The sequence below is a fragment of the Cervus elaphus genome, chromosome 33, assembly GCF_910594005.1.
Source record: "Cervus elaphus chromosome 33, mCerEla1.1, whole genome shotgun sequence".
Taxonomy (NCBI): domain Eukaryota; kingdom Metazoa; phylum Chordata; class Mammalia; order Artiodactyla; family Cervidae; genus Cervus; species Cervus elaphus.
In genome coordinates this window covers 50,587,365-50,601,744 of record NC_057847.1, presented here as the reverse complement: position 1 = coordinate 50,601,744, position 14,380 = coordinate 50,587,365, and the positions used below count along the sequence as shown (strand labels likewise).

Here is a 14,380-nt window from a genome sequence, read left to right as displayed (position 1 = left end):
CTGAACTGAACTCCTACCAATCAGTTTAGCTATTTAAAAGAGCATCCACAGAGCTGGCTTTGTACATGCCCAGATGTGTGAGTTTTGGAAATACAAAGCCTACTACCTCCTGGAATACACTGCTTGGGAAGATTGCTCAAGAGGCACAACCACATGGAAATCACTTCAACAAGACCATCCACATCCCATCAAGAGTGAGCTTCTCTTGTCGACCCACTCTGAGCATCAGGATCTTAACTGTACCCCTGAGGAATCAGTCTAAAGATTTCATGGAAACAACAAAGGACTAACTACAATAGATTCCTTCCTATGGAATAATGACCATAGACAATGTTCTATACACTTAACCCAAGCAAAAATCATACAGAAGAAAATATAATGTTCATCTGACTTAGAACAACCTAACATAGTACTCTACCAATCCTGCTCACTCTAGAAATACTTTTCCTTCACATCAACTCCACTCATTAAAGAACTGGTGAAGAGGCATGTACCTACATACCAAGAAGCTCCACCTGGGCTCAATCATCAACTGCATCATCCATGCTGTGGAGAAGGACAAATTACGTCCTCCTGCACTGAGCTCCTGTAGAGGAGGTTGGAGATTCCACTCAAATCCTCTCCTGCAAGTAGGGATGACTCCTACATTCTGAAGAGGAACTGACCTTTGACCCCAGCTATGAGCCCCACCGGGCAGTCCTCAGCCATGGCTGTCACTCAAAGTCATGAGAAGTGCAGAGCCCAGCTCCCGCAGGGGCTCTCTGGTCTTCTCGGTGAGTGAGTCTGACGAGGGTAAATCCATCCGCCATTCAAAGTCAGGCCTCAACTGGGCTTGCCTGGTCTTGGTCACACAGGCCAGAGGCTCCCGGCCTGCCCTGCACGTCTACTGTGGGGCACTTGTGCCTTGTTCCATGTCCTCAGCCGTCACCTGCTGTTGGCCAGCTCCTCACAGGGCCAACAGCTCCCCACAGGGCCGCCACCTCTACCTCATCTCCCCTCCTAAGTCCTCTATCCTCTCCAACTCTTTCCACCATCTCCAGTACTTTGACCAGGACACCTCCAACGTGACGTCTACCTTCCTCCAGGATTCCTACTTCAGCAGCTTCTCCCTCATGACTGACTTCTTCCAGGAATCCCTGCAGCCACCTGGAAGGGCCTCCAGCGACCCTCTTCCGGCATCTGAAGATGTGCCCCACCTGGGTTGGAGGTCACTTCCGGTGTGGAGCTGGAGCGGCTGCAGGCCTCACAGAGGAGGCCTAGCACATGGGCTCTGAGGGCCGCCAGCAGCAGGTACCTGAGCTGAGAGCCTGGCTCTTCTCAGGGGTGAGGAGCCGAGCACCCGCTCGGGGAGGGCTGGCAGGACCGGCGGGTGAGCAGGGAGAAGCCCCCCAGGGTCTGAGCCCCAGCCTGAGGTGCCAGGCGTGGTGGCTCCTCCTGCGGTACCTCAGGTGAGAGGGCCCCGCCGAGGAGCACAAGGCCCACTTGCGCGAGAAAACCGACGGGGATTTCCTCCTGAAGCTACGGTGGAAATCCGTGAGACCAGAGCAGGAGTGGAGGAAGTCGCCCCACATGATACTGTACCCTTATCGCCAGAGTCAAGAGCGAGAGGCACTCCCAAAGGACCAACAAATTCTTATGGAGTCTCGAGAACCTGGGGCAGGACCTGCGGCACAACATCCTCCCCACCAACGGCCTGTGTCACAGCGAGTTCCGCTACGTCCAGGGCAGGACTGACCGTCTCTCTTTCCGATCGGCCCGGGTCACTCCTCACGAGGCTAGTGCCTCTCGCTGTTTTTGTGGCTTCAAGAGCGGGAACTCGGAAGATAATGAAGCGGCAACTCCTACTGCTCCCGAAGGTGCTGGATCCACCCCTCCGATACTTCCCAGAATCCCACCACTCCGGCTCTCTCCGCTTCAGCATCTGGAGGGAATATGCCCCCTCCCCGATGGCCTTCGGCTGTAGAAAGCACTGTGGGTGTGGACAGCACCCCAGCCCCACCCCCACCCCGGACGTGGGGCTGGACACCTCATGCCTTCTGGCTGCGGATCCGGGGAGGTCCTCAAACACCTGGACGAGCTGACCTTGAAGCTGAGTGTGGAAGACGTGCCCACAAGCTGCCCGGTGAGTCTCTGACCCGCAGTTCCCAACAAACCTCTGGCTTTTCCTCCCCATCCCTCAACCCTCCGTGAGCTGCCTCACCATGCGCAGGAGGTCCTAGGTCTGGCGCTGGCCTCAGAGCCCCACAACCTTTCGCTCCCGACTCCCACTGCCCCATGCGTCCCCGCGGGCTCCGGCTCTCCCCACGGACACGGACCGGGCCGGCAGCCTGGAGATCCTGCCAGAGAAGGGGGAGGAAGCTGCAGACTCCTAACCCTATTGAGGCTACTGAGCCAGTGTGTGGGCTTGGGCCTGGATGGCGAGGCCTGGGGGTCCCTAGTACCCTCTGACCTCTCGGCCGTGTTGATCTCGTGACCTCAATCCAACCAGTAAAGTGTAAGCGACGCCCGGGTGAGTGGCGGGGGTCGTGGAGGCGGGGCTTTCTTACCTGCCTGAGTTTGGGGCTTTTGGAGGAGTGAGGGTGGGGGTGCCCCGGTGCGACCTGCCACTTAGTAGCTCCGCGGGATGCATCCTAGCCAGAACCAAGATGGAAGGGCCTACGGAGCTGCTTACTCTTGGGATCCTGTCTACCAGCTTGTTCTGTGAGAAACCTAACTCGTGTTTAACAGCCCCCACCAAAAAGAGAGAGAGAGAGAAGAAAAGAAAAGAATTGGGAAGACGTCCCCAAGCTGAGGGAAATGTCTCTGCTTTAAATTTCAGTTCAGGTCTCTCCTTACACTGTCCATCATACTCTCTGGGCTCCACACTATCCTTGTCATCCCTGTATCATTTCCTCATATCAGTTCCCTTATTTCTAATTCCAGGCAATTTTTAGCCTTTGCTTTTGCCTTGTGTAGGATATGGTTTGAGTATATAGAGTTTATAGCAATAGTATTTCTAAGAACTCTGGCTTCCTCCAGTGCCTTTTACAGTGTTTCAACTCAGGAAAGACTTCATTTTCAACATTCATGGTCCCGTAGTGTTGTTCTTGCCTATATGTCTGTGCTTCAGGTGACTCTTAGTCTTGCCCCCTACATTTGGTCTCCATGAGACAATTGGAGAAATGTTTGTTCTGTGAAAAGTATTTTTCAGATTGAGGTTTAAACAGAGGCTGACTTGCCCTCCCTTAGCTCTGTTTGGGTGAAAATATTCTGTCTTCCTCACCCACCCTTATGCCTTATTTCTTATTAACTGTTCTAAGACAGTTAACATATAATCTATCTCAGTTCAGAAGAAAGACTATTAATTTCCAAATTGTGCTTTAGGTGTCTGGAACAAGACACAATAAAGAACAAGCTTAGAAATAATTTGTGATTCAATTGTATGATTCCCCGAAAAGGGAACTGGCTTCAGTCAGTGCTTTCTGTAGCTTTTGCTCTATTCTCAGCTCCCCTCCCCCCAGGGCAATTTTTAACGTGCTCCAGTAATAAGCTTCTGCATGCTATTATCTGGGAGACTAAAAACCTAAAAAAATTCTGTAAAGTTGTTAGTTTTGACCAAGAAGGAAGGAAACTTCTTCTCAATGTCCCAGAATTGAGTGTCATTGTCCCAAACTATGTTACATGCCCACAACTGAACCAACCACATGTCAGAAGAACATAATGTGTTAGATTTGGGGTGAAGGAAGGTGTTGCACTTAAGCTGCATCCTTATAGACTGAAGGAGCTGAGGAGAGAAGGTCCCCAGAGTAAAATCAAGGTGCTATTACTTGAAAAAGATAAAAGGACAAACTACAAGTTGCCCCATCCGGCACTCTAATTAATTAACTCCCCAAACTCAGCTTGTGAGATATTTGGCAGGAATTTTTTAAAAGGGAAATTAAGTAACATGATGCAATGTCACAATTTCAACTCTTTACTAATCAGCAAACAAAGACATACATAAATATATTAGGACAATGACTTTTCCATTTTAATAATAAGAAAATATGTGGGTCACTCAGATGGAAATTAAAAGCTGAATCTATTCAGAAGCAATTGTTAACTCAGTTCTAAAGCCACAAGCACACAAACACATGATAATACACTCATGTCAAAGAGGTCCTATTCCTCTTCACTTCAATTTGCCTCTTATTCTGACATTAAACCATATGGCATGGGCCAAGTGCTCTTGTATGCAAAGTGAGTTCAGCGTAAATGAGCTAAAAATGTTTTACATACATAATGACTCTTGTTTCAACTTAGCTGTGACTACTAGATTGCTGCAAACAGCAAAATAATAGTGCTGCTAATGAGGAGATTTGTTCATAACTTACTACACTGTCAAATGTTTGACCATAATGGCTATTATTTATTGATATGTTATGTGTATACAAAGCAGTTGCTGAGGCCAAAAGCAGCCCCTGACAGAACCCAAGCCTATTAGATTGTGAATAATCTCCTAAAGATAACTGTTTAAAAAATCTGCCCAAAGTCTCTGTTATTTGAGACATCTTGATTGAAAAGACAGAGGCCTAGACTTAAAGTTAGAATACCAGAGTTGATCTTTTAAGAGACTGGAGTGACAACTCCCAGGTCTGGTGAAGGTGCAGACAAGCAGGCACTTCCAGACATCATCAGTGGGAAAGTGCTTGACCCAGTCTTTTGGAGAGGAATCTGATACACACACACACACACACACACATATTTAACAATATATTAAAATTTCAAAAGCCTGTATCCCTTGACTCAGCAATTTTACTTCTGGGAATCAACCCTGTAAAAATTAAGGTACCAGTACATGAGGCCACACATACGAGGATGTTTACTGCAGTTGTATTTGTGATAGCAAAAAAATTGGAACAGCATACACATCCACAAGAATGGAATGGTTGAGCAGACAGATGTATCCATTTGGTCTACTAAAAGAACAAGTCAGATTTACATCTCAGTTTGGAGACATGGATATTACATATTATTAGGTGAGAAAAGCAAGGGTTTGGATATTTCTTTTGGATATTTCAGGCTCTGAAATGTGAGTGATTTTTGAACCTCACTTCTTCATCTGCAAAATAAAGACAGGTTTTTTTTGTGAAAATCAAATGAGATGATGTGGAAAATTATTTTTGAACTGTTAATAGTAATCAAATGTCATATAATAATATTATCATAATATAGTCTTATGTGAATCTGAAGTTCAGGTCCACAAAGTCCTCCAAAAGTAGTACCAGCTTATAGAATTGTATTTGGCTATATCCGTACCAATATCAGCCACTTCTTCTGGTCTCCAATTGTGTGTAACTAGATTCACAAGAGAGAAAACAAATGGTGAGCTATATTAAAACTCCTGCAGATTACCCCATGCAGTGCCAGGAAAACTGCACAAGTTCTCAGAGGGAGCCACTCAATCCACTCAGTACTTTCAGCCCTAATAAGATCATGTTTATTTAGATGGTTAGTTGAATAGAGGACCACAGAAGATAATAGCCTTGCAGAAATATGGTTGTGTATAAGAAGTGTTTTCAGTTTTTAGAATTAGTGTATTCTCTCCTCAAATATGCTTTATCAGTAGTTTTAAGCATATAACAGATACAATTTTATATCCTGTCTCTGGGGCCATATGACTCAACACCTCCCTATTTGTGTAATCTTGGAGAATTACTTAGCCTTTCTCTAACTTGGTTCCTTCATTTGCAAAATGGGGATGATAATCCTACTACCACTTGAGATTGTTATAATAACTAAATGAGTTAAAACTTCTAAAGGACTTAAAGTGAGATATTACCTAAATAGGTGCAAAATAAATGTTAGTTATTATTACCCTTGTATGTATGTTGTTCTCAGTCATGTCAGACTCTGTGAGCCCATGGACTGTAGCCTGCCAGGCTCCTCTATCCATGGTATTTTCCAGGCAAAAATACTGGATGGGTTGCCATTTCCTACTCCAGGGTATCTTCCCAACCCAAGGATTGAACTCAGACATCTTTTGCATCTCCTGAACTGGCAGGCTAATTCTTTACCATTTCCATTAATCATAAATTTAAATGCTTTTCATATATTCATTATCTAGTCTTTATAACTATCATTTTAGTGAAGTTTAATAGTATATAAATAGTGTGCTTTACAGAATGGGTGTATTGTAATTTAGTTGAACATTATTCTGTTTGCTTCTTGTTTTTCAAAATGTTTTCTGTTTTATAATTGTAAATGACAGGTTAATATCTTTGTAAATTAACTTTTGCCATATTCTGGATTATTTCCATTAGATAGACCTACCCTGAAAGAGATGAAAGGAAGAAATAATATAGAAATCTTTGGGCATTTTGACATATCTTGAAAGAGAGATTATGAATACAGCTTTACTTAGCCCTTTCTGAACTCCTTTCAGAAACTGACATGATGTTCTTCATCCAGCTATTCAATACCTGATGTTTTTTTATCAAGGTTCATTTAAGAAAGGTCATTATAAGAAATGACCCTATTCAAATTCATCTATACAAGTATTTGAGTTTCAGATCTTTAAAACATAGTTCTCTAAGTGTAATCACAGCATGTTAGAATTTTGCTTCTAATAAGGAAAATTTGAACTCAAAAAAAAAGAAAGCCCACTTACTCAATGACATTTTTAGTACATAAAATTCCCCTTCTGAATCATGCACTCACAAACCATGCACCCCTAAACATTTAGCTCCTTCTGACTCATTCAGAAACAATCTGACAACTTCTCCATTGAAATTCAAAATGTCCCAATACTGTAACATCCTCTTTTCCTCTAATTAATTAGTTCCCTTTCCCACTGGCAAAATGCAGGAGTGATAATCTCTGTATTTAGAGATTTGGAATGAAGCACATGTCTGGAATCTTCCACTGCCCTCTAGTCTAAGCATTCCCATCTTCCAAGCATGCCTGTCTCTATCCTAACACTGGCTTCTCATTATCCTCCTTCCCTGCCACTCCACCACACTGTCAAAAGGTGACATCTTATCTTTCAAAATCGTGATGTTCCCAACATTTCCATCTGTAAACACTATAGTTTCTGTGCCCTCTCTGCACAGTTTGCTTAAGGAGACACACTGTCCTCACTAATTTATGTGGATTGATCCAGACTTGCAAGGCACAGTTAGCTCTCCCATGACAATCTGTTTACTTTCCTCTTCTACCAGTACACTCTGACTCTGTCTCTACAGGGGGTCTCTCCACATGGAAAACTCCCATCATGCAGGAGAAAAAATTGAATCCATAGTGTTTGTTCTCTATAGCCCCTTTCCCTTATTGCTAACTGTTAAGAGTACCCCAAAAATAAACATGAAAATCATTCCTCAGGTATTTGTCTTTTTCGGTTGCTACAAATCACACTGGGCTACTAGTCTGGCAAGCTTTGGGGTTCCTTTACCACCAATTGTTGAATTAATTAATTTTCCAGCCAGCTTGCTCTTTGTTCTGTGTAGCACATAAGTGGCACTCAGGGATGGCAAGTTTATGCTAAGAAAGTAAGACAAGTACTAATTTAAATCACTATGAGAAGCACTTAAAACCCCACACCTTCCTAGTAGACCCTTACTGACCATTATGAGCCTCCCAAGTGGGACCAGTGAATGCCTTCAGAGACCTGAAAATTTCACCTAAGTGGCCTTGCATGATCCCAGACTAAATTTGAAATTAAAGTCATCCTTTGAAACTCCACTGGAAATTCTAACAGTGTGGCTGGGGAGATGCTACTGGTTGGTAAAATGGCAAGTCATTTATTCTCTCTGCTCTTGTTTCCTCACATATGAAATAAGGAACACTGATTCACTTTGCAGGAAGTCTGGATGCACTTAATAACACATCAAAAACTGAAGAACACCTTTGCTCAGCCCCTAAACTTGATAAATCTTGGTAAATCTAATCTTGGTAAATGCCAGTAGCATTCATTGTTTAGTTGATCTTACCTAGATCTTTCCTTAAGTTGTGGGTCTTCCTGGCCCATAAATATTTTTTGTCTGCATTTGTAGAAACTTATAGGCACACATGTGGGTTTTGGTTTCCTATTTTAATGTTTTCATTGCTGCAATTGTTGAGGTCTTATGTTTTCTTCATCAGATGCTCACTGAGCTCCCCATTTACTACAGAAAACACTAGGCAAACATGCCAAAAAATTGCATGTCCGACTAGCATATATCCAGCCAAATGAGCTCACATCAAACTCAGTTTTCCTTTCCTTACTCCAAAGTACCTTCTGTGACTAGACAAAAGATGATAGAAACTTCATCCTAGAACATCAAACCCTGCCAGGCACATTTCCATCTGTCCTGTTGAAGACTGCCAAAAGCATTTTTTTAGGGCCCCCCCCTTAAAGTTAGTCAATCAAAAATTCTCTCAGGCAGAAGTTATTTGAGGACTACAAAATATGTTAGTTCCTACCCTGACTGACCTCTTGGACTATGGAGGACATACCTGACCAAAATAGGAGGCAGAAAAACAACTGATTCATAGAAGTGGTACTTTCAGAATCTGTTTACTTCCTGCTTTTAGACACACACACACACACGCACGCACGCACACACACACACACACACACACAACACCCAAAGACATTCAGTCTAAGTGATGAAGAATCATGTCTGTAAGGAGCGATAGGCAGCTTCACAGCTAGAGACTGGAGTCAAGAAGGTTAGAAGAGAAATTACATTAATGCCAAGGAGAGAAGGTGGAGGCCGAGGACTTGGGGTTGAATGGGTCAATGGCTTACTGTCCAGGACAAAAAGTAAACTGCCCATTTGACTCTGGGGCAAGGGAAAGTCTTACTGATAAACAGGGGCAGAGATATAAAACATCATGTTAAATGTGTTTATTCTCTTCTGTAGAGAAGGCCAAATCATTAAAGAGTAAAGTTTTCTTAATACTTCTCCTCGAACTGACACTGTGTCAGTACACTAATTCGTGCCAAATTAATAATCATCTCTCATCAGTCAACTCTCACTGATTCTCAGGACCACCAAATATCCCCACAACCAATTCCCACCCTGGTTTAGGCTTTATTGCTTCAGGCTGTTCTGTGAGTCTTTGTTCATGTTTTTTTTAAATAGCCATAGCAGGATTATGTCTGAACATTGTAGTTTCTAGATGCACAAAGATGTTAGTGACTCTTTATTAAGAAACCATAGAATTTTGATCACCATGTTATATGCTATAAGAAATTTTTTTAGTAAAGTTCTTCCTTCCACTAATAAAATTTTATTTTTCATTGAAAAGTGTGCACTCCCACAAATATAATGGCACTGAAAAAATGCATTAATAAAGTGATTTATAGTCAAATGGAAGTCAAGATAATACTGAAAAAGCAGAATTCAGAGTTCTTAAATGAGCACTCTCAAACCACAACCACGGGAAATGAGGTCAGACCTAACTGGGGAAAGTGACCACCCTAGCTGCCTTCCTTTTTTACTTCCCACTCCTTAACCCTCTGGCATCTGTCTTCCCTCCACCACGTGCTGGCTATATGGAAGTTGGTGGTTCCCAAATTTAGTGTGCATCAGGATTACCTGGAGAGCTTGTTAGAACACAGATTGCTGGGCTTCACTCCCAGTGTGTCTGATTCAGTTGATCTGGAGTGGGGCCCAATAATTTGCATTTCCAACCAGTTCCCAGGTGCTGCTGCTCTGGGAACCTCATTTTGAGAACCACTGATCTGTGTAAACTGCCAGGTGACCTTGACAAATCTATTTTCTGAAAATGAGAATACTTACCTCTTCCTACCTCAGAGAATTACTGAATAGACCTAAAACTTGTAAATGAAATGGATCACTTTATAAACTAAGCAGATATAGTACTATTAGTGATCTCAGTATGGGCCTAATTGCTCTCTGTTGCATTTGATCTGTCAATCAGACCATTTCTTTGCTTGCTTTTACAACTTTTCTACACACAACTTCTTTTTACTACACATTCATTCCTTCTTCAGCCCTTTGTAATCTAGTTTCCAGCTCCACTGAATTTGCTCTTTTCAGTTCACTGAGAACCACTTCTGTGCCACATTCAATGAGAATGTCTGTCTTCAACTCTTATCCACCTCTCAGTAGCAATTAACATGTCTAACCATTCCTCCCATCTTAACACTCTTCTCTTGACTTCCAGCTCTTCTGCTCTTTTACCTCATTGATCTTTGTATCCTCAGTCTTCTTTCATGACTCTTCTTCTGTTCAGCCTCTAAGTTTTAGAGTGCCCATGGGACTCAGACCTGGGCTCTCCTCTTAATATCTACACACATTTCCTAGATGACCTCATCTACTTACTGGCTTTAAATACTATCTATTTGCTGGTGACTCCTTATTTTTCTCCAGGTATAACATCAATTTTAAAGCCCAGACTCTGCCTTGGTATCTTAATATGGTGTCTAATATGCACATTAAACTTTTCTAAATAGAATTGTTTAGTCTCCTTAAATCTCTCCAGTCTCCTTCCTGTTTCTACTCCAGTCCTTCCTCTCTCAACAAATCTATTCATTTAACTCCAACCAAAAATTTAGACATCATCTTTAATACCCACCCACGTTCAATCAATCAGCAGATCTTGTGTGTTGTACCAGTAAAATATATTTCAAATGTGCCCAATTCTCTCCATCACCAGTGCTGCCACCCTAGACCAAGCTATCAAACTCTCTTTCCTGGAATATTATAATAGTCCCCCAGGTGGCCTTCCTGCATCTATGCTTGGCCTTCTCATAGCAGAGTGATCTTTTTTGAAATACAAATAATACCATATAACTCCTTTACTTAAAATATTTCACTGACCTCCCATTTTACTTAAAATTCACACTTCTTATTGTAGCCTGTAATATTGGGCTCTCAACTCTCCCATCTCATTGGCACCACATTCATCTCCCTACAAGCATCTTATTCAGACCACACTGGTCTTTTGCTCATTATGTAAGCCAAGCTCTTTCTTGATCTCAGGATTTTTGCTATTCCCTCCATCAGGAATGCTCTCTGCTGAGTTTTCACATGGTAAATACTACCTTATCCTTCAGATTTTAGTTCCTAATATCATCTTCTCAAAGACTACCCTGTCAAAAATATTCCATATTAAAAAGTTACTTTCTATCTCATTAAGAGTAATTATAATTCAGAATCTTATTAGTTATGTTTTTGTTTACTTTTTTGTCATCTATCTCTAGCTTTATCTCCTAACATCCATGCAGCTAGAAATAAGCTCTAAAAGAAGAAACTTGTGTGTATTTTTCAATGGTTTATTTCTAGCCCCAAAGAATAGTGCTTAAATTCCTCAGTATCAAAATTTTTGCTGAATAGAAGGACCATGCATGAGTCAAGATGGGCTAATAAAAACTTAATTCCAAAATCTCAGTGGGCTAAAACTGTAATAATGTATACCTTGTAAGGGCTACAGGGCTCTGCTCATTGTGATCCTTTAGGGACCATGACTGACAGAGGCTTCCTGTCAACATATGTATCCATGAGGAGCAGCATCCCAGTGGGACAAAGTGTGTTTAATTGCATGTAACTCTCAACAATCAGGAAGATCCCCTCAAGTAGGAAATGGCAATCCACTTCAATATTCTTCCATGGAAAATTCCATGGACAGAGGATCCTGGCAAGCTACTCTCCATGGTGCCAAAAAGAGTCGGACATGACTGAGTGACTGAGCACACACACACACTTAACACTTCCAGAAAGAAGTGGCATGTAGTAATTTTGCTTGCTTTGACCAAAACAAGTTATATAGCCAAGCCTAAACACCTTTATTTTTTTAATTGAAGTATAGTTGATTTACAATGTTAATTAATTCCTACCATATAGCAAAGTGATTCAGTTATATACATATACATTCTTTTTTTTATGTCCACTATGGTTTATCATAGGATATTGAATAGTTCCCAGTAGGACCTTGTTGTTTATCCATTATACATATAATAGCTTATATCTGCTAACCCCAACCTCCTACTTTATCCCTCCCTGAACCCCCTTTCCCCCTTGGCAACCACAAATCTCTTCTCTATGTCTGTGAGTCTTTTCTGTTTTTGTAGATAAGTTCATTTGTGTCATATTTTAGATTCCACATCTAAATTATATTATATGATATTTGTCTTTCTCTTTCTGACTTATTTCCCTTGAGTAAGTATGATAATATCTAGTTGCATCCTTGTTGCTGCAAATGGCATTATTTCCTTCTTTTTTCTGGCTGAGTAATATTCCATTGTATATATGTACCATATCTTCTTTATCCATTCATCTGCAATGGACATTTAGGTTAACATAACCTCTATGAATCTCTGTAGCACATATTCCTGTAATACTCATTTGATGTAACTGTTCAGTTGTCTGTCTCCCCATCTACACTGTAAATAAGGAGGGCAAGGATCTGTGTCTCTTTTCCTCTGAACCTAATATTCTGAGAACCTGGCTCAGTACCTTTCACATAGTAGATTATATGAACAAATATTTGTTGAAAGAAGTCTTGTAGCTATTTATGTGTATGTGTTTTTATCTGCACAATTAGACTAAATATTCCTCTGCATATAAATTGAATAATTTATATTTCATATGTCTTACAGCTGATTCATCATGGAAATGTTCCTATATTGGCAGACACAGTAAATATTTGTTGAACTAAGCTACTTGATAGTATTGAGGCCTCATCAAGGTGAAGTGTGCAAAATATCCCTATTAAAAAGGAACTTTCATGTGTTTATTAGCCATCTATATGTCTTACTTAGAGAAATATCTGTTTAGGTCTTATGCCCACTTTTGTATTTGGTTATTTGTTTTTCTGATATTGAGCTGCATGAGCTGCTTGTATATTTTGGAAATTAATCCTTTGTCAGTTGTTTCACTTGCTATTATTTTCTCCCATTTTGAGCATTGTCTTTTCACCTTGCTTATGGTTTCCTTCATTGTATAAAATCTTTTAAGTTTAAACACATGAAAAGATGTTCAACATCACTCATTATTAGAGAAATGAAAATCAAAAGTGCAATGAGATATCTTACACAGATCAGGATGGCCATCATCAAAAGTCAACACACAATAAATGCTGAAGAAGGTGTGGAGAAAAGGGAACCCTCTTCCACTTTGGTGGGAATGTAAATTGATACAGCCACTATGGAGAACAGTATGGAGATCCCTTACAAAACTAGGAATAAAATTACCATATGACCCAGCAACCTCACTACTAGGCATATACCCTAAGAAAACCATAATTGAAAAAGACACACGTACCCCAGTGTTCATTGCAGCACTGTTTACCGTAACTAGGACATGGAAGCAACCTAGATGTCCATTGACAGGTGAATGGATAAAGAAGTTGTGGTACATATACATAATGGAATATTAGTTAGCTATAAAAAGGAATGCATTTGAGTCAGTTCTAATGAGGTGGATGAACCTAGAGCCTATTATACAGAGTGAAATAAGTCAGAAAGAGAAAGACAAATATTGTATTTTAACACACAAATAATGGAATCTAGAAAGATGGAACTGATGATCCTATTCATAGGATACCAAAGGAGACACAGACATAAAGAACAGACTTTGGGACTCAGTGGGGGAAGGAGAGGGTGAGATGATTTAAGAGAGTAGCATTGAAACATATACATGACCATATGTAAAACAGACAGCCAGTGGGAATTTGCTCTATGATGCAGGGAGTCCAAAGCCAGTGCTCTGTGACAAACTAGAGGAGTGGGATGGGGAGGGAAGTGGGGAGGAGGTTCAAGAGGGAGGGGACGTGTGTATACCTTTCACATACCTGTGGATTATTCATGTTGATATATGGCAGAAACCATCACATTATTGTAGATAAAATAATTATCTTCCAATTAAAAATAAAATACAATTTTTTCTTAAAGAGGTACTTTCAAGTTTCCAGCACCACTATCTTTTGAACACAAACTCAACAGAAGACACACATTGCCATCCCTGGCTTCCAGCAAAAGTTCCTCAGCAGTTTTCTTTGGTAGAAAAAAAACAACAGATGATTGCCTGGATCTTTGGTTCTGTTGGTGGTCAATCTGTCTGGAAGTGAAACTCCGCTTTCCACAGGATTTCATCAGAGCGGTAACCACGGGACTCAAATTTTGGTCATTGATAGTGTCTCAGCTCAGCTGTGTATCCTAATGTGAAAATGAAACTTGTGTTCCACCACTTTATGTTCCCTTTCTTGCAATTGACAATTCCTAAAATGATGCTGTGATTAAAATCTGTTCCTTCTTGAGCAGGGTCATAACATGTGATGACAGATCTGTCTCTTAGACCCTTACTATCTGACAGAGAACGGCAAAATTGTTGAGATTTTTATATCAGAAAACATCCTTTGGTTACCAGGTGGTTTCTGTTTCTGCCGACAAGTTCAGAGGACATATATTTGGACA

At 41.2% G+C, this 14,380-nt stretch overlaps 1 pseudogene; it reads left to right on the top strand.

Annotated features, from left to right (window-relative positions):
• The first annotated feature begins 488 nt into the window (after positions 1–488).
• Positions 489–12,720, top strand: LOC122688511 (annotated as a pseudogene).
• Positions 12,721–14,380: the final 1,660 nt, after the last annotated feature.